Raw genomic sequence first — 26388 nt, 5'->3', positions numbered from 1 at the left:
CTCTTCCTGTGATTTTCTCTCTCTGTGTGTGTCTCTCTCACTCACACACACAGGTGCACACAATATTTTTATGAACAAGCAAAGGAAATTTTTTGAAGGATGCTAGATCATTTCAAAGGTTGAGTAACTTATGAATGTAAATCTTATATTATTCACATTATACAGTCGTGTATAAAGCATGGAAGGAGATCTGTAAGGGGGAAACTCTTTTCCAGTTATGCCTCTCAATCTGTTTATTGCCTCAAGCACCAAAAACATCACCTCAGAAACGGGGTGCGTGAAAAACAAAAGTTACCTAAGTTGCAATGTGCATTTTCATACCTGTTTTTTTTTCATCCGTTGCATTAAAACCCTGCATTAAAACCCATCTTAACCGTGACTTATACATTAGTCCCATCAAGCCAAGCCATCCATTCTGGTTTAAATGCCAGAATAATTGGTTGATGTAGTACATGAAGCTATGAAACGTAGTTTCCAAACTGTGGTGGCTTGGTCTCAAGGACAGTGCTATCTGAGCCATGCATTTGGCTCAGTCTTTCGGGTGACCCTAACTTCTATGTACTTCTGAATTTCTCAGAAGTACAAGTTCTGTTCTCGTCAACCAACTTCTCCTTGACAAATGAGGTTTTTTTTTCCCCCTTTGGGCAGTTATGATAAAAACACTGTGATTTTAAGACAGTATGTTCTGTATTAGTCAGCACTTTTAATTCCTGGTATCTTATGAATGACCTTCTTACGGAATCAGCACAGAGAGAAGAGGGTGAACTCTACGTTTAGTACATGTACGAGGTAGATGCCTGGAGAAACAAGAAATTGGCTTCAATTAGGATGTTCAGTGCTGACCTGCTTCCAGGTCTTCCAGGGATCAAAATCTCTGCTTGGTTGGATCCAAGGGTGTCACGATTGGGAATTACAAACCAACATGAGTTTTGGTGAGCATAACGCAGGCAAATCAAAAAGACCAGCACATCATTGATTGAAAGGTTGATTGCTGCTGGGTTGTTGACTTTATTGTGCGTACCAACGATCATCCTAATTCCAATCCAAAGCACATGTCCCAAATCAACCCCATATAAATTGCCAAGGGTATTACGATCCCCTCAAACTTTCCCCAAAGCAAGTAAAATGAGTTCCCTCTAATCTTTCTGAGAGATAGGGAGAAACAGCTGTCACTCAACAATGCCTCTGAAATTGGAGGCATTTAGAGATGCCCAATAAACCACAGGATGGGCTTTGCTTGTTGGCGTGGACCATTTGTTAGCATACCATGGACTGGGGATTAGGACCCCTGCAATAAACCCTTAAATGCTTCTATTGAGTATTCTTTTTTCTTTTTCTGCCTGCCTGCCCCCTGGCGTCTATTTTCTCCCCTCTCTAGGTTCCCAAGAACCACTATTCTAGAAACAGGTGCAAAATAATGGCTTGAGAGAGTGGTTACAAACGGTGTTTTTTCCAACTTGGCAATTTTAAGATGGGTGGATTTCAACTCCGAGGATTCCCTAGCCAGCAAGGTTTTTCAGAATACTGGACGAAGAAATATCTTGCAGATTATGGAAGCAGAGAAGGCAGCAAGAGAGTTGAGGAAGGAAAGACCTGTTACAGAGAACCAATTCATAACTCCAGGAAAGAGGAAGGTGTGCAAAAGAGACACAAAGTTAACTCCCATCTTAAATCTGCTAGGTATAAGTCAGGAGTCTCCAAACTTGGGCAAGACTTGTGGACTTCAACTCCTAGAATTCCTCATGCTGGCTAGGGGATTCTGGGAGTTGAAGTCCACAAGTCTTAAAATTGCCAAGTATAGGTATTGGTATAGGTTGACCTGGAAAATTGTTTTGGAAGGCTTTCAAGATCCTTCCTACTGATGAAGATTTTTCCATTTAATTCAACTGCTTCTTGTGTCCTGAATTTGCCAGCCTCACAACACTTGACAAGCACACGTGTATTTTTTTTAAAAAATATTGGAACTGAGCTTAAGTATTTATGATACACAGATCCACTTAGGTTTTTTGTTTTATGTGAACAGCCTGATTTAAGAGAGATGGGGAAATCTTATCATCAAGTAACTGGAAGAGAAAACCACTCACCAGTGTGTTGCAAATAATGCACGGGTACTAATGAGCTGGCTTGGAATTACTTTCAGTTGACACTCTTATGCTGGGGGTGCGTGTCAAACTGGCGTCCCAGGGGCCGGATGTGTCCCATGCAGGCCACGCCCACCCCATCTCCGCGAAGGGGAAAAAAAGCATCACGATACGTCACATTGCAAGTTTGACACCAGTGCCCCTGAGTGTATTCTTAGTATAACATCTCCTTTCATAATAAGAAATTATGAGTCATTTCTTTTTCTCTTTGCACTCTTCTCGTTTTTTAAAACAGCCAAGCGGTTGGTTTCTTCCTCTTTTTTTCCTGCTCTGTATCTTAGCAGCGTACGTTTTGATAAGAATAGATTAAAAAATAAATAAAGGTTCAGTAGGTATTTTGGGAGCTGAAAACAATGGGCTGTTGCACGATGACGCCTGTTAAAATAAACCATGTGGTTTGCAAAGGTTTTTTCTGCAGCAAAGGTTTTCAGTTCTGTGCACACTTTAAAAAAACAAAAAAACAAAATAAACTCCTATGCTTTTTTCTTTCTTTCTTTTTTGCTACACTAAAGTGGAACCTTATGGCTGAGATGGAAACTCTTGCACACATTGTGTCCTGGCAGGCTGTACAAGGACTGCCTGACACAGCTCCTCCATCCATCAAACCTTGTCCTTCAAACAAGCTTCACTCCCAGGCTCTGGGAAGAGAGCTGTTTGCGTTGTCTTGCCATGTGTGGAGCTATCTCAGAAATGGAGTCTGGGATCCTTTGATGTTTTGGGTTGCTGCCCCACGTACAGATGGCCCTCTGGCTTTCAACAATCCGTTTTAGTGACCATTGGAAGTGACCGTGGCACTGAAGAAAGTGACTTGCGGCCATTTTTCACACTTTATGACCATTGCAGTATTTATGACGGTTGCCGTGTCTTTTTAAAATTATTAATACATTTTATTAAGTTTTACACTTTTAAAAACAAATAACATTTACAATTTTTGTAGTAGTTTGTGGCATCAACTTGTCCATATTCATTTACATACATATACACATACATATACATAAGATATATATATATATATATATATAGAGAGAGAGAGAGAGAGAGACTTAGAGATATATATATATATATATATATATATATATATATATATATATAGAGAGAGAGAGAGAGAGAGAGAGAGAGAGAGAGAGAGAGGGGGGAGATACATCATTTCTATTTCCATTTCCATTTTGCATTGTCTTTTATTCCTCTTATCTAACCAAACATACCACTTTCCCCGTACAGTATAATATTCTTTTTCTTCCTTCTCCGGCAATTCCATTGTAAGTTTATTCATTTCTGCACAATCCATAATTTTTTTATAATCATATTATCTGTGGGACTGCTAATGGTTGCAATGTCTTAAAGTCGTGGAATCCCCTGTTACGACCTTCTGACAAGCAAAGTCAGCGGGGAAGTTAGATTCTCTTAGCAACTGTGTTACTAATTTAACAGCTTCTGGGATTCACCTAATGACTGTCTCATCCTCCAAGCATCTGAAGAGGCATCTGGGGAAGTGGCCTGGGGAGGCATCACAGATACATCTTTGCATACCTGAGACTCTAGAAAGAGTGCAGAGAAGAGCAAGCAAGATGATTAGGGGACTGGAGGCTAAAACATACGAAGAGCGGTTACAGGAACTGGGCATGGCTAGTCTAGTGAAGAGAAGGATCAGGGGAGACATGATAGTGTTCTAATATTTGAAGGGCTGTCACAGAGGAGGGGTTCAGATAGATAGAATTGACCCAGAGGTGCTTTTTTCAAGAGGCAATTGGACTTTCTGGGGTTTTTTTTGAAGACGTTTCTCTTCTCATCCAAGAAGCTTCTTCAGCTCTTCTGTCTCAGAGCTGAAGAAGTTTCTTGCATGAGAAGTGAGATGTCTTCAAAGAAAAACCAGAAAGTCCAGTTGCCTCTTGAAAAAACAGCTTTGGGTCAGCCGTGACCTGGATGGACTGAGAATCTCCATGGACATTGATGGAATTGAGTTTCCCAATATTTCAGGTAGTCTTTGATTTACAATTATTCATTTAGCAACTGTTCGGAGTTGCAATGGCCCTGGAAAAAGTGGCTACCAGAACTTGTACTTACAACTATCATGGTATTGCATGGTCACATGATCTAAATTTGGGAGTTTTCAGAATTTCAGAATAATAACAAAGTTGGAAGCGGCCTCATAGGTAATCTAATCCAACCCCCCCGACCAAGCAGGAGACCCTACACCATTTCTGACCGATGGCAGTCCAGTCTCTTCTGGAAAGCCTCCAGTGATGAAGCTCCCACAACTTCTGAAGGCAGCTTCTGTTCCATTGGTTGATTGCTCTCACTGTCATAAATGTCCTCCTTATTTCTAGGTTGAATCTCTCCTGGATCAGCTTCCATCCATTAGTCCTTGTCTGGCCTTCAGGTGCTTTGGAAAACAGGTTGACCCCTTTCCCCACACTGTGGCAGCTCCTTAAAGTATCAGAACGCTACTATCAAGTCTCCCCTTGACAATTGGCATGCATTTATGGCAGTTGCACTATCCTTTGTGGGTTTATGTGATCCCCAGTTGTGACCTCCCCAGCTGGCTTCCAACAAGGACAGTCAGTGTGAGATGCCCAATTTGCTTTGTTAACCATCGTTATTGTTATTAACAACTGCAAGCGATCCACTTAGCAACCATGGATGGTTAAAAAAGGATTGCAAAATTGGGTATGGCTCATCTAACAGCTGCCTTTCTTAACAACCGAAATTCTGGTCTCAGTTGTGGTTATAAGTCAAGGGCTATCTGCAGCAGTTCTTGGTAGTCACTGTGCTATTGCATACATTCCAGCGGTTATGAGTTCTTCAGGTGGTGTGTGCCAACTTCTGCCCCTGAATTTTGAACAGACTGAGAGTTAGCTTGCTGTCCTGCCAGCAACGCAATCTATCTCTCTTTTTTTCCTTACATCCTGGATTTGTATGAGCTCATTTCCTGCAGTGGTTTTGCAGATGGGCTTCTTGATGATTGCCATGTCATTGCAACTTGGTGACTGCCAGCCGCACTTGAAGTGTCAGCTCGATGGCTTGCTTATTGAGTCTGGAGAGAGTCGTGCCAGCGTTACTTGCTGTTTTTGTGTGTTGCTCTTCTTTTAATGAGTGCAATTAATTGAGTGGTGCTGTATTGTTCCCAAGCAGCTTATTTTTAGGCAGCCTGGGCTGATAGTCATTGCGTGAATAAAATGAATATGTAACAGTCGTCCTTAGGAATCTATTTTTAATGCTGGGACAGTTCTCCATGTCTTGGGCCTGACATATCTAGGGCAGCGTTTCTCCACCTTGGCAGCTTGAAGATATATAACTTTCAGAATTTCCCAGCCTGCAGGATCTAGATCAAGAATTCCCCACTACTCAAATTCAGTGGGATTGGCTGAGCTGGCACGAAATTAGGAAATCAAGCACATTTGCAATTTGTTAGATGAGAAAAGTCTGTCTTAACTTAGATCTCTGGGGAGTCTCTGTCTTCCACGTCATGGTTGTCCCAAAGGTGCTTTTTTCAAGAGGCAACTGGATCCAAGAAGCTTCTTTAGCTCTGAGTGAATGGTGGAGGGTGGAAGGATTTATATTCTTTGCGGTCATCTGGTCATTAGCATTCTTCCTGACTGAACTTAGTTATCCCATCCACTGATTAATTATCAATAGCTCTTTTCTTCTTCCATGAGTTTGCCTTGTGCAACATAGGTTTCAGCTAGGGGCCGAAAAGTTTTTTTTATCTGTAGCATTTATACAGCTGCCCATTTCCCACAGCTGACTCTGGGTGTCTTACAGAATTAGAAACCCTAACCCTAACCCAAACATAACCCTCCTGGTTCCCAAGGATAACCATGATTAACCATGAACCACCTATAGTAGCAGAGTAACGTTCTCTCTACCCTGACCCAGAAACAACCTGGTTTTCAATACCTCACAAAAGGCTAACAAGACTGGGGTCAACTTAATCTCCAGAGGGATGTTTTGTGCATGAAACATTCTGTCTGTGACCTATCTGGTTTTGGAAGGTACCTGCCCGAATCAAGGAATGAGGTTTGCATTGGGGGTGGGTGGAAAGTCCAGGTTATCCATGGTTGGACATACAAGGAAAGGAGAAGAAGGCACTTGAGTTGGAAAATGGGAGGTAACTAGACCAGGTAGATGGTTCCACAGGAAGCTGCTGAAGAAAAGAGGAGACAGACATTCCCCCAACTGTGCCTTCCTCTCCCCATGCAGATTTTGTTATGTCCCAAACCTGGAAGCATAGAATTGTTCCAGATTTTAAGTTCTGCAGAACTCTGGCTGAGGCAAAATAATTTGGCAAAGCCTCTGCGATGCAGTGATTTGTTCCATCTATGAAACAAAACATTTCTCTCTCTCTCTCCCTCTCCCTTTCTCTCTCTCCTTCCCTCCCTCCCTTTCTCTCTCTCTCTCTCTCTCTCTCTCTCTCCCTCCCTCCCTCTCCCTCTCTCCCTCTCTTTCTTTCTCTTTCTCCCCTCTCCTTCCCCCCCCTCTTTTGCATTCCAAATCTTGGAGGGCAAGAATGGACCCCAGAGATGTTGCAAATATGAGCAGGGTTACAGAAATTTGGATACTCGGGAACTTCTGCTGGCCAAAAATTGCAGGGACAAGGGAGCTTCAAGCTACCCCAGATTATTGACATTTGAAAAACCTTTCTAAAAGTTTCCTTTCCCTGTGGGATTTTGTCCCACTGTTTGGGGCGGCCTCTCAGCAGCTTCATGGACCAGCGAAAACAGGATCTTCTCTCTCGCCTATTCCCCCCTCCTTGTCTTTCCCTCCCCGCCAAAAGCCTGCCTTGTGACCCTTCTTGTTTAATCATGTCTTGCTGTAAGGATCTTGTGGAAGTTCGAAATTATAACAAGGTTTTCCACTTAGCCACTTCCCTGCTTTGAAATTGACCGCAATTCTGGGTGCTTTTGTTGATCCATCGTCTTTATTCAAGTTCCTGAGCTGAACTGGGTGACTCTTCTGTCTCTAGGAGTTTGTGGAATTCTTGAACGTTCCCATTGGCAAAATAGGGTTATTGTATGTACTAAAAAAAGACTAATGCAAGACAAGAGCCTGTGAGGTATAGAGATGAGGGTGCTGTGCTAGGAGCAAGGTGGCTGAGACTCTGGTCTTGCTTAAGGCACGGGAGCCAGCTGGGTGATTTGGGGCCAGTCACTGTCTTAGCCTTAGAATGGGTGGTTAAAAAAGCACTGATGATGTTACCTAGTTGGGTCATGAAATGTCTGCTTAGAAAACAACCAAACTCGGAAGCCACAAGGATCCCACAATAGTCCTCCTCCTTCTCCTCCTCCTCCTCCTCCCCCTTCTAGTGCTCATGATGTTACCTAGTTGGGTCATGAAATGTCTGTAAGAAAACAACCAAGCTGAGAGAGCACCACAATCTTCATTTCAAATCTGAGTTACAAATATTGGTTGATTAAAAACAAAATCTTATCTACTCATCCACACAGAACCAGCAGTCCGTAACCTTCAAATGCTTTCATCCTGTCCTAGATGAGTTCAGGTAGTTGCTTCTGCTAACAGTAACAATAGTAATTAATGTGGTGGATTCATACTTTAGTCATGGTTGCATCACAAATCGCAACCACCCTTCCTCCCTTCAGCCTTGCTTCCAAAGAGCTTTTCTGGGTTCAAATTTATTCCTTCTTCTCCAAATGATTCTCTGCATAATAACTGCCAGCAGTATATATTTTTAAAAAAGCTTAGATTGACTTCTCCACTGAGTAGACCTTTGTTCCTTAGTTTGCTCTGAGGCTTCTGATTACGACGATGGGGCCAAAAAATCAAGTCCTGTCTCCAAAGAGGCTGGAAAAATCTGATTTCGTTTCCTTTGAGGCTTTGTTTAGAATGGCCATCATTTTTTTGGTCTTCTGGCTTTTTCTGTTCCGAAATTGCATGTGGGATTGTCTGAAAGGAGAAGAAGAAATAAAAGTAAGCTTGAAGGCCCCCCTGCTTTAAGGAGTACTTCATTTTCCTCTCCTGTTTGTCCTTTTCTAGACCAAGGAAGTCTTACCAACTTTGGGTTGTCAGGCATGTTTAGAATTCTGAGAATATACTGTGAGTTCTTTCATAAAGTAGCTGGTGGTGGGCCTTCCCCATTCAAAAAATAATTGAAGTAGAGGGGAGGAAGAGGAAGTGTGACTGTTTACAAAGTCTGATTTATTGGAATGTTACTTGCTCTTTAAGGAGATACTCAGCATCCCTTCTGCTTATTTTTGATCGTTTTATGGACAGGTTGGGCACCCTCCCAAATAACACTCTGGGCTGCAGCCATTCATCACGTTTACATTTTGTGTAAGCTTGTGGCACCCCTGTGGGCTCCATCGGCGTTCTTGAAAACCAAGAAGAGGCTGTGGCCGTGCTTTTCAGCAAGGCAGCTTCCTATCTTCTTTCTAATTAAAAGATCGTGTTAAATTTATCTTTACCAACGTAAAGGGAGATTCGTATAAATCAGAGGTCCCCAAACTTGGCAACGTTAAGACTTGTGGACTTCAATTCCCAGTTGGCTGGAGAATTCTGAGAATTGAAATCCACAAGTCTTTAAAAGTTGCCAAATTTGGGGACTCCTGGTATAGATCTATTTCATGCTATTTAGTTCTCATCAGCTAGCCATGCCCTTCTGGGATTTGAACCCAGCCTACTTACATAGTAGGTAGATGTATTAAGTTAGGGACATGGTGGCTCAGTGGCTAAGATGCTGAGCTTGTCGATCAGATAGGTTGGCCATTTGGCAGTTCGAAATCCCTAGCGCCGCGTAACGAAGTGAGCTCCCGTGACTTGTCCCAGCTTCTGCCAACCTAGCAGTTTGAAAGCATGTAAAAAATGCAAATAGAAAAATAGGGACCACCTTTGGTGGGAAGGTAACAGCGTTCCGTGCGCCTTCAGCATTTAGTCATGCCGGCCACATGGCCACGGAGACATCTTCGGACAACGCTGGCTCTTTGGCTTTGTAATGGAGATGAGCACCACCCCCTAGAGCCAGAAACGACTAGCACGGATGTGCAAGGGGAATCTTTACCTTTACCTGTAGATCTATTAACCTGTAAGCCACAGCCTCTCCTCGCTTTGTCAGCTATACCAGGGGAGAGATTAAGTGTTTTTTTTAATCAGGCCAACCTGGTCTACTCAGATATGGGACTGCAAAGGCTCCTGGATTGGGGCTGAAAAGCGAAAGCAGCAGCATGCTCCATCCCATATTTGGGTAGACTAGATTGCCTTATTATAAAAACCACTTAATTAAAAGAATGTTTTGTTAAAAAGTTAGGTAGGGAAGGAAGCCGGTTCACATCCAGAATAAATGCCTCAAGAAATGCCCTTGTGTATAGAAGTTGGTGATTTTTAAGATCAAAATCCATCCGCGTTTGAGCTCTGGTCTGTAACTTTACTGTGTTCCCAGTTCTGACATTGCAGAGGTTGGAATTGCCCTCAACTAGTTTTAGATGTTTTCTTAAGAGTGGGTAAATTTTATCTACAGACTTGTGAGAGGATGATGCTGTTCCCCATTGTTCTTTCTTTTCCCTTTCAGAAAACCCCTCTCTGCATAAGTAGTAAAATCTGAGATATTATGAAAGAGAATCTTGGCTTTCTTCCAATTATTTTAGACTACAACTCCCACAATCCCTGACTATGCTTACAAGACGGATAGGATTTCAAGCTGAAATGTGAACAACGCTGCTGGTTGCCACCTGTACCCTGTTGAAAATCTTGGTCAAATAAGCTTATACCCCAGAAATGATCAGGAAGATATGAAACTGTGCAAAACTGAATTTTCTGGCCTCCTGTTCCGGTATAGAGAACCACACAAGCTAGATGTCCTTTAAGAAACAGTTGAGAGTGAACTAAAAGTTGCCTCTTATGCCAATATCTAGTAAGCTTAGCCCATTAAAGCATGTTCTGAAGTGTAGGCTTTGATTTCCTGCCACAAAAGCGAATGCAGATTCCCCCTTTTGCAAGGCAAAGAACCAAATTCCGAGGCGAGCATGAGAAACAAGAAAGAGTATCTGGCTGGTATTTCCTCTAAAACATCTGTTTCTTTTTGATTAGTATATGTAGAAAGGGAGATTTGTTACTTGTTTGTTGGAGCTTCTCTGATCTCAGATATATAAAAACAACAACAACCCAGAACCTTGTTGCTTATAAGCTGCCATGTTTATTGTAAATTAAGCATTAAGGTGTCTCTTGTGTATATGTAATTATTTCCTATGGGTAAAAACTTAGCTTGTCTCCTACTTCCCTTGCAACTGAGGAGTTCTTTGTAAATGGTTGCTGCTCTGATAAAACCATTGCCTCAATATCCGGCTGGCTAAAAGGGAAGAAATTATCTTAATGCTCTGTCTGGGATAAAAGTGATTTTTCATTCCTATTTCAAAAGCCAGTATATCCCTAAAGTCCTTTGAGCAGCTCGTTCATTTTTTATAAAAAAAAATCATGAATTACTCCTTCAGTTTTAAACTCTTATTCTGGCATCTGGTGTCTCCTGGAATTGTATTCAGTATCAAAGACCTTGTGTGTGGTTCTCCATCTATGTATGAAAAGTTTATCCTTTCCTTCATACTGGAACCACAGGCTAATATCCCATTTCGTGGCAACCAGAGCTCGACTTATTCAGTGTCAAAAAAGCGTAAGACAAAACCATTTTGCCAAGTGGTAAATTTTTGAAGTGTCAAGCGCCAGGAAAATCAGGAGATCCACACAGCTGAAATGGATATAAAGGTTTATTGCAAGCTCGAGCTCTCTGCAAGAATCTGAACTACTAACGGGCAAAGGAAATTGACAGGAGATAAGAGTAGAAGGAATTCAAAGTGGGCTGGACTTAGATCTCTTGAAGGCACAAAGGGACTCATGACTAATGACACCTTTGACCCCTCCCTCAGGCTCAACCTGGTCATCTGCCACATGAAGGTTTTAAATTAGTAGGCTATGCAAATAGTTTTCCTAATAGATCAGGAGACTAAGTTTCTAATGGACAGAGGATCCTTATGGCCATCCATAGTGAGGGTAGTGATCGAAGAACCATTTTTTTGTGAATCTTTTCAGACAGCAGACAAAAGAGGGAAATCTTCAAATACTTCCCCACCTAGACATATACAGTAGCTTGCAGGTATAAACTAGAATGACAGGTGATACAATCTAGTTGTCTTTGTGATGCTCCAGTATTTCTTCAGGCAAGATACATGTTTGTGAAGGGAAAATGTGCAGGGATTTTCTCGTCTTCCAGCATCGAGAGACAGTGAGTTCAAATCCCACTTTAGCCATGAAAGCCAGCTGGGTGACCTTGGGCCAGTAATTCACTGATTCATACTTTCTTTCTCAGCCCGACTCACCTCACTGGGTTGTTGTTGTTGGAGAAGATAGGAAGAGGAAGAAATATAAGGGATGTCATTGCCTTGAGTTATTGTAAAAATAATAAAGTCAGGATATCAATAAAATAACTAATGATAATAATAACAACAACAACAACATGTTTTAGATATATGATTTCATCCTTAGGGTTAGGCCAGGTGTCAGCAACCTCCAGCTCTGGAGCCACATGCGGCTCTTTGGATCCTCTTCTGTGGCTCCCTGTTGGGTGATCCCACCACTGGCTGGCCCAGCCCCTCGCCCTTCCCTCCCCTGGCCTGAGAAGATAAAACACAAAAAACGGAAATGAGGGGGCAGGGGGGAGAGAGAGAGAGAGAGAAAGAGAGAGACCCACTTCCCAGAGAAAATACTGGGAGCCACAAAATCTGGGTAGGCGTGGCTGGAGTGTGTGTCATGTGACTGGATGGGAGTGACATTGAGTTGACCACACCCACCCAGGTTTTGTGGCTCCCGGTGTTTTCTGTGGGAAACGGGTTCAAATGGTTCTTTGAGAGTTTAAGGTTGCAGACCCCTGGGTTAGGGACTGAATGCTCTTGAAGGAGGACGGAAGGCACCAGGCTAGAAACCAGGAGACTGTGAATTCTAGTCTTACCTTAGGCATGACTTTCTGTCTAACTCACAGGATTATATGTACACATATACAGGGTTGTATGTATGTATGTGTGTATATGTATGTGTGTGTATGTCCATAGCTCCTTATTTTACCTGAAAGGAAACATTTCTAAAAATACATTTCTCTCTTTAAGAAAAATAGCACTTGTTCTTCTGCCTTATCTATGCCTTGTCCTTCTTTCCACAGTTACTGAAGTATTTTCTACTTCCAGCAGAAGCATTCACTTCCATTTCCTTCCTTCCTTCCACTGGGGTGAGGATCAAGCGGTCATGGAGTTAACCCTACTCTTTGGCATGTTTGCAGTGTCTTAATTCCATAAAGCATATTGCACTGAGCTGAAACGCAGTGTGTCTGACTGGGGTTTTGTTTTTTTTAGTGTGTTGTTTGAACCCAGGTCTTGGGTTTATAAACCACATGGATTATGACTTAGTGCAGTGTGTGAACCTGGCTTACGTGGCTTACGCACCAAGCCACTTTTATGTTTACTGCTGCTTAACGTGTGTGAACCCTGAGGCCATTGACCTCAAGCCTTGGAAGAAAAAAAATGCAATAGCTCCCCCCCACATCCTTGGATATATAAAATGTGAATATTTGTGTTTATCCTGAATTTTTACTACCTTAAAATAGCTAGATTGTTATTAATGGCATTCCATAGTAAAGCTGTGGCCAGTCATAGTTTATTGTGGCCAGTCATAGTTTATTGTTACTGTAAAAAAATTGTTTGACTTTCATATATTCAATTCAGAATAGAGCCGGAAGGGACCTTGGAGGTCACCTATTCCAGGAGATCCTATGCCATTCCAGACAACTGGCTGCTCAGACTCTTCTTAAAAAACCCCAGTGATGGAGCTCCCACAACTTCTGGAGGCAAGCCATTCCGCTGGTTAATTGTTCTCACTGTTAGGAAGTTTCTCCTTAATTCCAGGTTGCTTTTCTCCTTGATCAGTTTCCATTGTTTCTTGTGTTGCCTTCTAGTGCTTTGAAAAATAAATTGATCCCCTCCTCTTTATGGCAGCCTCTCAAATACTGGAACAATAACAGGAGCTCACTCCATTATGCGGCGCTAGGGATTCGAACCGCCAAATTGCCAACCTTTCTGATCGACAAGCTCCCAAATCCTGCAACCGTTCTTCATATGTTTTAGTCTCCAGGCCTTTAATCACTTTAATAACACTAAGCCTTGAATGTAGCTAGAATTAGGTCAATCTTGCAGAAGACCTTACTGTCTCCTAGAAGTGTCCAACGATGGGGTAAGGGACAAATTCCTTGTGTGTCTAATCACACTTGGCCAATAAAGAATTCTAAGTCTAAGAGCTCAGTAACATTATTGCAAGTGCAGTTATTGCTTAACATCTAATTAACAGCTCTTAAGTAAGGGAAGCAGCATGGGGTGTATCTCCTAATAAGGTTGCAATACTTTTGACCCTTAGATAAGAGCGGACCTACTGGCATTGGGATTTTTATTTTTAAAACGTTATCATTCCCTGTTCTGAATCTCAGGGCAGCTTCTATAATAAACCCACTGGAAGCAGTTGGCAAACAGATATGTCTGTTTATCTTTTTCCCAGAAAACAATTTCTCACTAAAATCTTGAAGGCTGCAGGTACATTGCCTATATAAAAAGCCTCTCTCTCTCTCTCTAGCTTTTTCCTTTGGCTATTGTTTAGCTAAGAAGATATTGCTGTTTTTGTTTTTCCCTTTGGCAAGCATTAAACTGGAAATATGAATGGAGGAAATGGTTGCTTAAAATGATTATATTATTTTTGATGCTTTTGACCATCTGTATTCTTCAATTTAGCCCTGAAAAGAATCATAGGAGTATCCCATAAGAGCTTTTTCCTTCTAGCTATGATGATATATTCAAAAGGAGCATATTGAATTGCCTGAATAGACCCCCTTCTTTCTTGCTGGCAATACATCAACTTAAGTGGGCAACAAGAAGTGAGAATCAACACAGGTGTTCCTCACCTTACAACTACAATTGAGCCCAAAATTTCTATTGGTAAGCAAGAAACTTAGAAAAAGGTGCTAGAGAGCAACTTTTATCTATCATCTATTATCCATCTCTCTCTCTCTCTCCCCCCCTCCCCCTCCCGTCTTGTCTGTCTATCATCTATCTATCTATCTATCTATCTATCTATCTATCTATCTATCTATCATCATGGATAGGATAGGATGGAACAGGGACAGAATTCTTTATTGACCAAGTGTGATAGATACACAAGGAGTTTGTCTCTGGTGCATAAGCTCTCAGTGTACATACAAGCAACAAAATTCATAAATCATAAATCATACAATCATTGATCATAAGATACAAAAAAAAAAAAAATGATCAATTAGAGAAGGCAGTAGGAAAGATGAGAAGAGGAGAAATGAGAAGAGGAGAAGGGTAGTAGCAACATAGCCCACTACATGGATAAATGTCTTAAGTATATATGAAAATGAGCTTGCACCCATGATGACATCATCATGCAAATGGCCCAAATTACACACACACGTGATTTGCATGATGAAGGCACAGACCCTCACGTCTTGCCATTCTTTACAACATTTCTGCAAACGTTGTAATTCCTATATTGCAGGTAGTTCAAGGATAAATGGACTCAAATGATGCAGCTTCTTTTTTTTTTCAAATTAAAAAAAAAGTTTATCTAAGAATCATACATTTAAAACATTAAAAAAACAAATGAGCGTAGAAACAGATATATATATATATACATATGTACACTGCTCAAAAAAATAAAGGGAACACAAAAATAAGATCCTAGATCTGAATGAATGAAATATTCTCATTAAATACTTCGTTCATTACATAGTTGAATGTGCTGACAACAAAATCACACAAAATTTATCAATGGAAATCAAATTTAGCAACCCATGGAGGTCTGTATTTGGAGTTACACTCAAAATTAAAGTGAAAAAAAAACACTACAGGCTGATCCAACTTTGATGTAATGTCCTTAAAACAAGTCAAAATGAGGCTCAGTAGTGTGTGTGGCCTCCACGTGCCTGTATGACCTCCCTACAACGCCTGGGCATGCTCCTGATAAGGTGGCAGATGGTCTCCTGAGGGATCTCCTCCCACACCTGGACTAAAATATCCTCCAACTCCTGGACAGTCTGTGGTGCAACGTGGCGTTGGTGGATGGAGAGAGACATGATGTCCCAGATGTGCTCAATTGGATTCAGGTCTGGAGAACGGGCGGGCCAGTCCACAGCATCAATGCCTTCGTCTTGCAGGAACTGCTGACACACTCCAGCCACATGAGGTCTAGCATTGTCTTGCATTAGGAGGAATCCAGGGCCAACCGCACCAGCATATAGTCTCACAAGGAGTCTGAGGATCTCATCTCGGCACCTAATGGCAGTCAGGCTACCTCTGGCGAGCACATGGAAGGCTGTGCGGCCCGCTAAAGAAATGCCATCCCCCACACCATTACTGACCCACTGCCAAACCTGTCATGCTGGAGGATGTTGCAAGCAGCCGAATGTTCTCCACGGCGTCTCCAGACCCTGTCATGTCTGTCACATGTGCTCAGTGTGAACCTGCTTTCATCTGTGAAGAGCACAGGGCGCCAGTGGTGAATTTGCCAATCTTGGTGTTCTCTGGCAAATGCCAAACGTCCTGCACAGTGTTGGGCTGTAAGCCCAACCCCCACCTATGAATGTCAGGCCCTCATACCACCTTCATGGAGTCTGTTTCTGACCATTTGAGCAGCCACATGCACATTTGTGGCCCGCTGGAGGTCATTTTGCAGAGCTCTGGCAGTGCTCCTCCTGTCCCTCCTTGTACAAAGGTGGAGGTAGCGGTCCTGTTGCTGGGTTGTTGCCCTCCTACGGCCTCCTCCACGTCTCCTGATGTACTGGCCTGTCTCCTGGTAGCGCCTCCATGCTTTGGACTGACAGACACAGCAAACCTTTTTGTCACAGGTTGCATTGATGTGCCATCCTGGATGAGCTGCACTACCTGAGCCACTTGTGTGGGTTGTAGACTCCGTCTCCTGTTACCACTAGAGTGAAAGCACCACCAACATTCAAAAGTGACCAAACCATCAGCCAGAAAGCATAGGGACTGAGAAGTGGTCTGTGGTCACCACATGCAGAACCACTCCTTTATTGGGGATGTCTTGCTAACTGCCCATGCTTTCCACCTGTTGTCTATTCCATTTGCACAACAGCATGTGAAATTGATTGTCAATCAGTGTTTCTATCTAAGTGGACAGTTGATTTCACAGAAGTGTGATTGACTTGGAGTTACATTGTGTTGTTTAAGTGTTCCCTTTATTTTTTTTTTGAGCAGTGTACATTTTGCAGAGAAAGTTGAGCAATGGTTACACATTTTTAAACATTTTTTTACATTTTTTACCACTGACGTGATCTGCCTTGTCCTTCTTCGTTCTTTCAATGTTTTAGTTTCACAAAATGCTTTATGATTAAACCTACGTCTTCAATAACTTTATAACTTATCTAGTTGTCAAATATTGCCTTTTCTTTAACCATTCGTACCAGCAATTATAGTAATCACTATCTTGGTTATTTTTTAGTAGTTTAGTTAGGCTATCCATCTCTGTGCACTCGTGATTTTTTTTTGATCATCTCCTCTGAAGGGATGGTAGACAGTTTCCAATTTTGTGCATAGCTTATTCTAGCTGTTGTTATAATGTGTAAAATTAAATATTTGGGTTTTTTTTCCCATTTTTGAATCTACCATACCCAGCAAGAAAGTTTCGGGTTCAAGTTTTACTTCTTGCTTAGTTATATTTAAAATCCAATTTTTGATATTTTTCCAAAACTTTTGAGCAAATGGACAGGTCCACCACATATGGAAATATGTTCCCTGGACTCAATTACATTTCCAGCAGTTTGGGGGGAGGTTTGGGAACATCTTAGCCAGTCTCACGGGTGGCAAGTGCCAATGATACACCATTTTATAGAGGTTCTCTTATATGAGGCTGACATAGTTAATTTGTAGCTTGTTTTCCAAATATGTTCCCACTTGTCTAATTCAATACTGTGGCCCACATTTTTTGCCCAAATTATCATACACTCCTTGACTGTTTTTTCTTTTAGTTTATAATCCAATAGATATTTATATATTTTATTAATCATCTTCCTTTCCTCTTCTTGCCAAATTTTATCTAATTCTTGGTATGTCATGTTAAAGCCAAATTGTTCTTTATCTTTTTTGTAATGCGATTGTATCTGTGTATAGGGCCACTATGGTATCTCTTTTCCTAAAATTTGTATTTGATTCCTAGCCTTTAACTCTCCATTTTGATGTAATAAATCTTACAATATTATCAAAATCTAAAACATTTGGATGTGTAACTACCCCTATTGTGGATAACCACAGTGGGACTTTGCAGTAATGTACTTTTTAAAAATCTTTTCCTAAATATTTAGTAGCGCATTCCTTATATAATGCCTTTGCAAGTGGTGTTTACTCTTTCCATCCCACATAAATGTGTGCCATCCAAGTTGGAGATCAAAACCCTGTAGTATTAAAATCCTTTTGTTTATCAAATTGACACAGTCTTTAAGCCAAGTTGCTATTGCAGCATAGTAATGTATTTCGAAGTCTGGAAAACCAAAGCCTCCTTTCTTTCTATCATCTTGTAATAATTTATATTTTATTCTGGGTTTTTTCCCTTGCCATATAAATTTGGATATATGTTTATTTAGTTCTTCAAAAAAGCTTTTTTCCAATTTGATTGGCACCGTCTGAAATAGGAACGACAATTTTGGCAGAACATTCTTTTTTACTATTGCAATACAGCCTAGTAGAGATATTTGTAGTTTAGCCCAATTTCTAAGTCTTTAAATATTTGGATTGTTAATTTATCGTAATTATCTTTTTTAATTGATGAGCACCTAGCTGTCAGCCATATACCCAAATATTTTACTTTATTTACCACCTGTATCCCTAATTTTTTTGTTAGTTCTTCCTTTTGTTCATTTGTACAGTCTTTTGTTATCACTTTTGTTTTTTCTTTATTAATTTTTAACCCTGCCACCTTTCCATATTGTTCTATTTCTTTCATCAAAATAGGTGTCATTTCCAGGAGATCTTCCACTATAAAGGCCATATCGTCAGCGAATGCTTGAAGTTTGCACTCCTCTTTTTTAACTTCTAATCCTCTGATCTCTTGGTTTTGTCGGATTTGTAACAATAGTGTCTCTTCTGCTAATATATAAAGTAGGGGAGCCAAGGGACATCCTTGTCTTACACCTTTGTTTATCCTTATATTATTTGTATTTTCCCCATTTATTAATATTTTTGCGGTTTGGGTATTATATATTGTTTTAATGAATCCTAAAAAATTTTCACCAAATTTTATGCCTGTCAATTGTTTAATAAGAAAATTCCAATTTAAATTATCAAACGCCTTCTGAGCGTCTAAAACCATCAGTGCCATTGTTTTAGTTGAGTGTATTTCATAGAATTCTAAAACATCCATAATTATTCTTGTATTTGTCTTCATTTGTCTATATGGCAGAAACCCATTCTGGTCAGTATGGATAATCCTACTTAATATTTCTTTAATCTTTCCGCCAATATTGTGGCCAAAATCTTGTAATCTACGTTTAAAAGTGATATTGGCCTATAATATGGATGTTTTGTTGGTCTGACTGCTCTTTGTGAATAAGGGTTATATATGCTTCGGTCCATGATTTTGATATATTAGCACTATCCAAGGCTTCATTATATAGATCTGTCATTAACTCCTCCAATAACTCTTGAAACTCCTTATAGAATTCAGACGGAATTCCATCCGGGCCCAGGGTTTTATTTAGTTTTTGGGCTCCAATTGCCTTTCTAATTTCTTCTGTGGATATTTTATTATTTAAAATACATTTCTCTTCATCCATAATTTCCGGTAAATTTTTTTCCTTCAAATATTGGTTAATAAGTTGTTCTGGTACTTCTTCTTGGTTGTATAGATTTGTAAAAAGTCTTTGGCAATATCTTTCTTTTCCTTAGCCTGGGTACATACTTTCCCTTCTTGGTCTTAGAGAGCTACAGTAGTTCTTTTTCCTTGTTATTTTATTTTATGGGCTAACCATTTCCCTGGCTTGTTTGCATTTTCAAAATAGTTTTGTTTTGCTAATTTAACTTTTCTGGCCAGGTCTTCCTCCATACTTAAATTTATCTTATGTTTTACCAAATCTATTTCTTTACTAGTATTTTGATTATTCAGATCAACTTGTCTACTTACTTCTAAATCTTTAAGCTTCTCTCTCCACACATTTTGTTGTTGTCTTTTTTCTTTATTTTTTTAATACTATAGCCAATAGTTAAACCTCTCACATAGGCTTTGTTGCATCCCAAAGATTTTGAAGAGACGTATGCTCTCTCTTGTTTATTTCAAAAAATATTTTCAATTCTTTTCTCACCATTTCAATATATTTGTTATCTTTTAATATACTATTATTAAATGTCCATCTTCCAATCGTTCACTTTCCTTTCCACTTAATTTGAATAGGGTTATGATCAGCCCATACATTTGGCAAAATCTCTATATTTTCAGTGTTTTCCATTAAGCCTGGGTCGATTCAAATCTGATCTATTCTAGACCAAGAATGATGGGGATTGGAAAAGAAAGTATATTGCTTTTTGGTTGGATATAGTTCTCTCCACACATCCTTCAAGTTTAATTCCCTTACCATGTTATTAAAAGACAATGGGAATAGTCTCCTTTATTTTATTTTATTATTTTTTTTTTTGGAACTTTTATAGTCTTTGTCCTTGTCTGAAACAGCATTTAAATCTCCTACAATGCATACATTTGTATATTCATATTCTATTATCTTATGGTGGAGTTTATTATAAAATTCTTTTTGGTTTACATTTGGGGCATATACTGTAACTAACAAGGTCTTTTTCTGGTTTAATATTATTTCTATAACATTCTTCCATCATCATCCTTATATACTTGTTTGTGTTGCAGCCAATCTTTTATATATACTACAATACCCCTTTTTCTTTTATTTGAAAGGGCCCAATACATTTTTCCCAAATTAGTATCCTTTAGGAGGTCTGCCTGTTTGTCTATCATGTGTACCTCTTGTATACAAGTTATATCTGCATTTTGCTTTTTAAGTTTTTCAAATGACTGTTTTTCTTTTTAATGTTGAATTTAAACCATTGATATTAACTGAGAATAAGGTAATTTCTCTGCTCATATTACTGTCTGTGTAGAGCATTTTTTGTTTCTTTCCTTGTTCTGGGTTCTCTTGTACTTGGTCTGTTGTCCTCATCTTCTCTAGGTTTCTGAGATTCTGACTGAGGTACAGGTTCTTTCTCTTCAGATAGTTGTTCTTCCTGACTTTTCTTGTATTTAAATCTTCTCCACTTTCATGTTCTTCTTCGGGTCCCAGATATTGTTCGCAAAAATGATGTGCTTTCTCTATTGTATCGATTTTATATTTTTTATCCTGCCATGCTACTAGGAGGCTTTCTGGGGTGAGCCATCTGAACGATGTACCATTTTTAATTAACTGAGATGACAAAAACTGGTAGCCCCTTCTTTACTCCCTAACTCTCCTGGGTATTTGCTTCAACGTGACCACTTCATGATCTTTATATATCAGTGGCTCATCTCTGGTCTTGCCATATAGCATGTCTTGTATCGTCTTTCTCACAAATCAGATGTGGACTTCTCGGGGTAATCTGTGTCTTTGGGCGTAATGCGTGTATACTCTGTAGACCTCATCGATGTCATTCTCAATTTCCTGTTTGTCTATCTGTAGGACTGTTGCTATCAAATTCACCATTATTTCACGTAAATCTTCCTTGTTATCTTCAACAAGATTCTGGAATCTCAAATAAAATGATGCTTTTTCTAATTCTATATGCACCACAGAATCCCGAAGTTCACAATATAAAACTTTCCAATTTTGTTCCGATTCCTCTAATCTCTTTTCCACCACCTCAGTTCTTGCCTCTATTATGTTTAATTTTTGTTCATTTTTTGTCATTGTCTCCTGGATCTTACCGATTTTACTATCAAAATTTTGTATCTCATTCTTCACTCCCCCTATTTCCGTTCTCGTTTCTAATTTCATGTCTTCGTGATTCCTCGCTATCAGTTCATGTGTTTTTACCATCATTTCCTGCATCATGGCAAGCGTTGACTGTACTGCCTGCAAACTTTGGGCAGAACTTGTCTTTTCCGCCAATAACATTGCATCAATCAATCTCTGTCCCAGAGGTGAAGATGTCGCTGTTGTAGGTTTCTTCCCTGATTTTTACATTTGTAGTTATTGTTGCTATTTTAACTATTTGTACAAGCTCTCTCCAATCTACCATCAACTATCCTAGTAGAGTTATATTGTCTTCTCCTTTAAATACCGTACATGTATTTATACATATATTGTTAAATCAGAATTTTCTATTATAGGCAGTCCCAGACAGATCTTATTTCAATTTCTTAAATGGTCAAATATTCTAAGATTTAGACAGTTAAATATTAATCCAATATATATTTAATTAATCCACTATAAATACAAGTAAGTAAATACTAATATGTTTAACCAGAAAAGCACCAAATCTAGGTAATCATGAAAATATTGTAAATAATAAAAGCACCCAGCTCATTAATATATTTAAATATATGAATTTATCTTTTTCTTTAAGGATATATATTTAATCAAAGTAGGCAATTCTAATTTCATTTCTTTTTTTCCGTTAGATTTCTTATATAGTACTTTTAAACAAAAATTGATTGGTATAGGTTATCAGTAGAAAAATAAAATGAGAATAATAATACTATAATAATACTATATAATTATTCTCTGACCATCTATTTCATATGTTTATAGAATCACTTTCTAACAAGTATACAATTAATCCAAACAATTCAATCATCATTAAACAATATTCTATATAGAAATTTCAAGTATATTTACCTCTATCAAATTAATTTTCTACCAACATCACTTAAATAGACTTGTATCTTACCAATATCTACTAAATCAGATCCAGCGATTTTTTTTGTTAATTGTCTTACATCAGGTCTTAATTCAAAATGTCCTCGTTCCAAATTGTACTGTCACTTTCTCCGTTTGTGTATTTTCTTGTTCCTCTTTTATTCTTTTATTCCCGCACAGTCACAGTTTCACTTATAAACCTTAAATAAGTTTTTGTTATTTTGATGTCAGGATTGTCTATTAATATTTATCAGATTAAGGTTTCTTTTCCCCAGTCCTTTCTTCCGATCTTTCAATGAAGTAAAAGTTTGTTCCCAAGTTTTACACTCTTAATTGTCCTTTCATTTTCCTATAGCACTTAATCACTTTCACTTCTTTTTCTTTCTTTCCCCAGTTCTCAAATAAATGGCCAATAAAGTTCTATAGTTCACTCCTCCACTCGCAAAGCAAATGTTATTATCTCACCCTTTGTCTCCTCAGGTTTCACGATTCCATTAGTCAACATAAATCTCTGCTGTTGTTTCAGCCAACGCTCCTGTCAAAGACTCCACCGCTTCACCACACCACTCAGTTCGTTGCTTTCTTTACAGTATACACCAATATTCTGAAGATCTTCTTTAAATACGCCCTTCCAGTGCTCAGCCTGCTGCTTCTCTCTTTTCACTTCTTTTAATCGGCTGGGTTGCTGCATCTCTGGTTCCGATCGTCACAGTTGTCACGATTTCCCTCTTCTGCTGTTGGTTTTCAGGGGGTTCTTCTTCCAGTTGCCGGGATTGCAGAACCTCCCCAAGACCTCCCCTATCTTCCCCTTTCTTTTGGCTACTCCTCCGGGGTCCAGCACGCTCCAAAAAGCCACCAACTCGCGAAAATCGGAATCTTTCAGAGCAGCAATCCACTCCTCAGATCCACACCGACACAGCACCCAACCGGAAGTCCCAAATGATTCAGCTTCTATTAATTGAGCTTGCCTAAAGTGGTTTATCTTGACAATAGCAACAATAAATGGGTTCTGATTATTTCTTCCATCTCTGATATTCAAAGCCTCATTAGCTGAGCTCAGGATGATTAATTCCATTTGTACTTTGCCTCTGGGCCTTAGGTTTCTAGTCACGATGCTTTGCCCATAGAGCATTGTATTGGATTTTATCCCTAGCTGAAGCTGGTTCTTCACCCAAACCTTAATGAGGGTTACGGTTAACCATTAAAAGTATTACAAGGTTGATGCTGAGTATATAAATATGGTCTCTTGCTTGCGAATGGTGCCCAAAATGTGAAGAGAGGATTATCAAAGGGGCACCAGGATGAGTTGGGACCGATGATGGGATTCAAATTTTTTTACTACTGGTTCTGTTGGCGTGGCTTGGTGGTCGTGGTGTGGCGTGGTGTGGCTTGGTGGGTGTGGCTTGGTGGGGTTGGCAGCAAAAGGATACTACAAAATCCCCATTCCCTCCCTACCCCACTAACCTGCTTTTCAGCTCCGTTCTCCCTTTGCAGGGCAACCAAAGAAGACCCAGCCAATCAGCTGGAACTTGGGAGGCAGAGAATAGATGGGGGCAGGGCCAGTCAGAGGTGGTATTTGCTGGTTCTCAGAACTACTCAAAATTTTTGTTACCGGTTGTCCAGAACTGGTCAGAACCTGCTGAACACCACCTCTGGCCTTGGCTCTGTAAGGTTTTTAGGACCCTGAAGCCTTGGCTGGGTCCTCCAGAGATTTTGGCCATGAGATTAGTTGAGCTCTGATGCTGATATGGCTTTTATTTTGGGATATGGTTGTTTTAATCAGGTGTCATAGGTTTTTGTGGTGATCTAATCTACGTGTGTTCCCTAGAGTCTCTGCTGTGAAATGGGCAGCTCTCTAAATTATATACATATTAAATACACAAATCAATAGAAGATGATTCTCCAAGATTGGTCAGAACCTGGTGAATACCATCTCTGGTTGGGACCCGCATGCAGGATATGTAGGAGAAAAAGGAATTTCAGAAGCAGCATTAAAAATAATCAGAGGCTTCCCCAGGCAACTGTGTTTGGGCCACTGAGAGACCTCCCTCCCTTGCAAAAATACCCTTGTTCCTTTGGGATTGACACAAAGGGGCTTCTGTACCACTCTCTGTATTGCACATCTGTTGTGCTATCACTGACTGATTGCTGGACACTGGGGCTTCTTAAGAGAGAACTTTTATTTTTCCAAGGAAATGCATTTGAAATGTTTTATTTTTCCAGTGAACCTACGATCTAATCTTTTTTTTAAAAAAAGAAAGATAATAAATCTCAGGATGTATTCCAAAGGAAATATTCCTTTATCTCTCTGATATACCCAATGCAATTTACAGATCATTTCCTATTGAATTCGTCTTGCATTTATAAATTGCAAAGTGCATATATTGCCTTGCTGTGTGTTTCTTCAATAATAAGTATAATTTAGTGCTTGGTGTTGCTCTGAGCTCAAAAACCCCTCATTTCGATCCTGAGATACAACTATTCTCCTTTAAAAAGGTAAAGGTTTCCCTTGCACATACGTGCTAGTCATTTCTGGCTCTAGGGGATGGTGCTCATCTCCATTACAAAGCCGAAGCAGCAGCGCTGTCCGAAGATGTCTCCGTGGTCACGTAGCTGGCATGACTAAACGCTGAAGGTGCACGGAACACTGTTACCTTCCCACCAAAGGAGGTCCCTATTTTTCTACTTTCATTTTTATGTGCTTTCGAACTGCTAGGTTGGCAGAAGCTGGGAAAAGTGACGGGAGCTCACTCCGTTACACGGCACTAGGGATTCGAACCACCGAACGGCCGACCTTTCTGATCGACAAGCTCAGCATCTTAGCCACTGAGCCACCACGTCCCTTTATTAATATTTAATTTGGCATAGGTAATCCTCAGCTTACGAGCAGAGTTGAGCCGAACATTTCTGTTGTTAATGAAACATTTGTTGAGTTTTGGCCCATTTTATGACCTTTCTTGCCACGGTTCTTAAGTGAAGCATGGCAGTTGTTAAATTAGTAACACTGCTGTGAATTGAGCGTGGCTTCTACATTGACTTTGCGTGTCAGTTGGTCACAAAAGGGGGGATCACATGGCCTGGGACACTGCAACTGTCATAAGTATGAGTCAGTTGCCAAGCATCTGAATTTTGATCATGTGACCATGGGGATGCCACAGCGGTCATAAGTGTGAAAAATGGTCATGTCACTTTTTTCCATTTCTGTTGTAACTTCAAGCGGTCACTAAATGAACTGCTGTAAGTCAAAATCTACCTGTAATATCTTAATTGAGCTAGCTGACCTGTATTGGATAGCATTCACATGGAACATGAGGATGCCCTTAAGAGTTAGTGGCATTTTTATGCACCACATCTAGTTATATGTGTGTCAACTTCTTTTTGTGTTGTACAGATCACCTTCAAGAAGTGAGGCGAGCCAAATGTCAACTCATAAAATATTTCAGTGGTGATTTTAGAGTTGCCAACAGAAAGGGAGGGGGGAAAGGGGTTTGAAAGAGCAGTGCGGCAGCTTGGAGACCGAAAGTGCATTCCATAAATAGTTTTCAAAGATAGTAACTAGGTGACTGAAATTTCTGTCACGCAAAATTCTAACTGGAGAACATGATTGATGATTCTTGGCTATGGATGTGTCCCATTGGAGAATATGAATTATGATACACCCAGGGGGTGGGGGGAAACCAGGGTCAAAGGTGACAATTATGTGTCTCAGAGTTAACATGTCCAGGCAGTGCTGGACATGTTAACTCCCAATAAATTCTTTTGAAGTTTTGGAAGTTTGATTTGAGACTCATGATTTAATTGGGTAACTTCCGGAATCCTGAAAGTGTGTATATATGTATCTCTGCATTTCATTTTGGGGGATTTATTTTAGCAGTTGGGGAACCTATTTGCCACTTTTCTCCTTTGTGTAGTGTGCCAGGACCCCCTCAGAAAAATAGAAAGTCCCAGGAAAAATAAAAGCAATCTGATTCCATTTGCTTGCCTTCTCATCTAATTAAAATCACTTAACCTCAATTAAAATGATCTCTTTCCATGCATGTCCTAGTGTTCTATAATTAAATTTTTCAAATTAATCATTATTTGGAAGGTAGAGGGCACGCCTAAAGTCTTGCTTGTGCACAGCTCTCTTCTGTTGTGGAAATGCTCTGGTCTAGAGCTTTTGGAGACAATTCAAAGACTGCAACTAATTGAAAGTGTGGTTATAGATAGTCCTCGACTTACAACCCCAATTGACCCCCAAATTCCCGTTGATAAGCAAGGCAGTGGTTAAGTGAGCTTTGTCCCACTCTACAATCATCATCTTTTAATGACTCCATAATCCCTGGTGAGGTAGAGTCTGGACAACCGAAT

At 40.0% G+C, this 26388-nt stretch overlaps 1 protein-coding gene across 1 annotated transcript in view; it reads left to right on the top strand.

Moving 5' to 3' along the window:
- The window catches only part of CHSY1 (chondroitin sulfate synthase 1), a 107619-nt gene that overhangs the window by 13077 nt on the left and 68154 nt on the right, over positions 1–26388 (top strand). The window lies entirely within an intron of this gene.

The sequence above is a fragment of the Pseudonaja textilis genome, chromosome 13 (genome assembly GCF_049901715.1).
Source record: "Pseudonaja textilis isolate UNSWEBS1 chromosome 13, rPseTex1.2, whole genome shotgun sequence".
Classification (NCBI taxonomy): Eukaryota; Metazoa; Chordata; class Lepidosauria; order Squamata; family Elapidae; genus Pseudonaja; species Pseudonaja textilis.
Note: the sequence above shows the minus strand (reverse complement) of the source record. Positions and strands in the feature narration are given on the sequence as shown.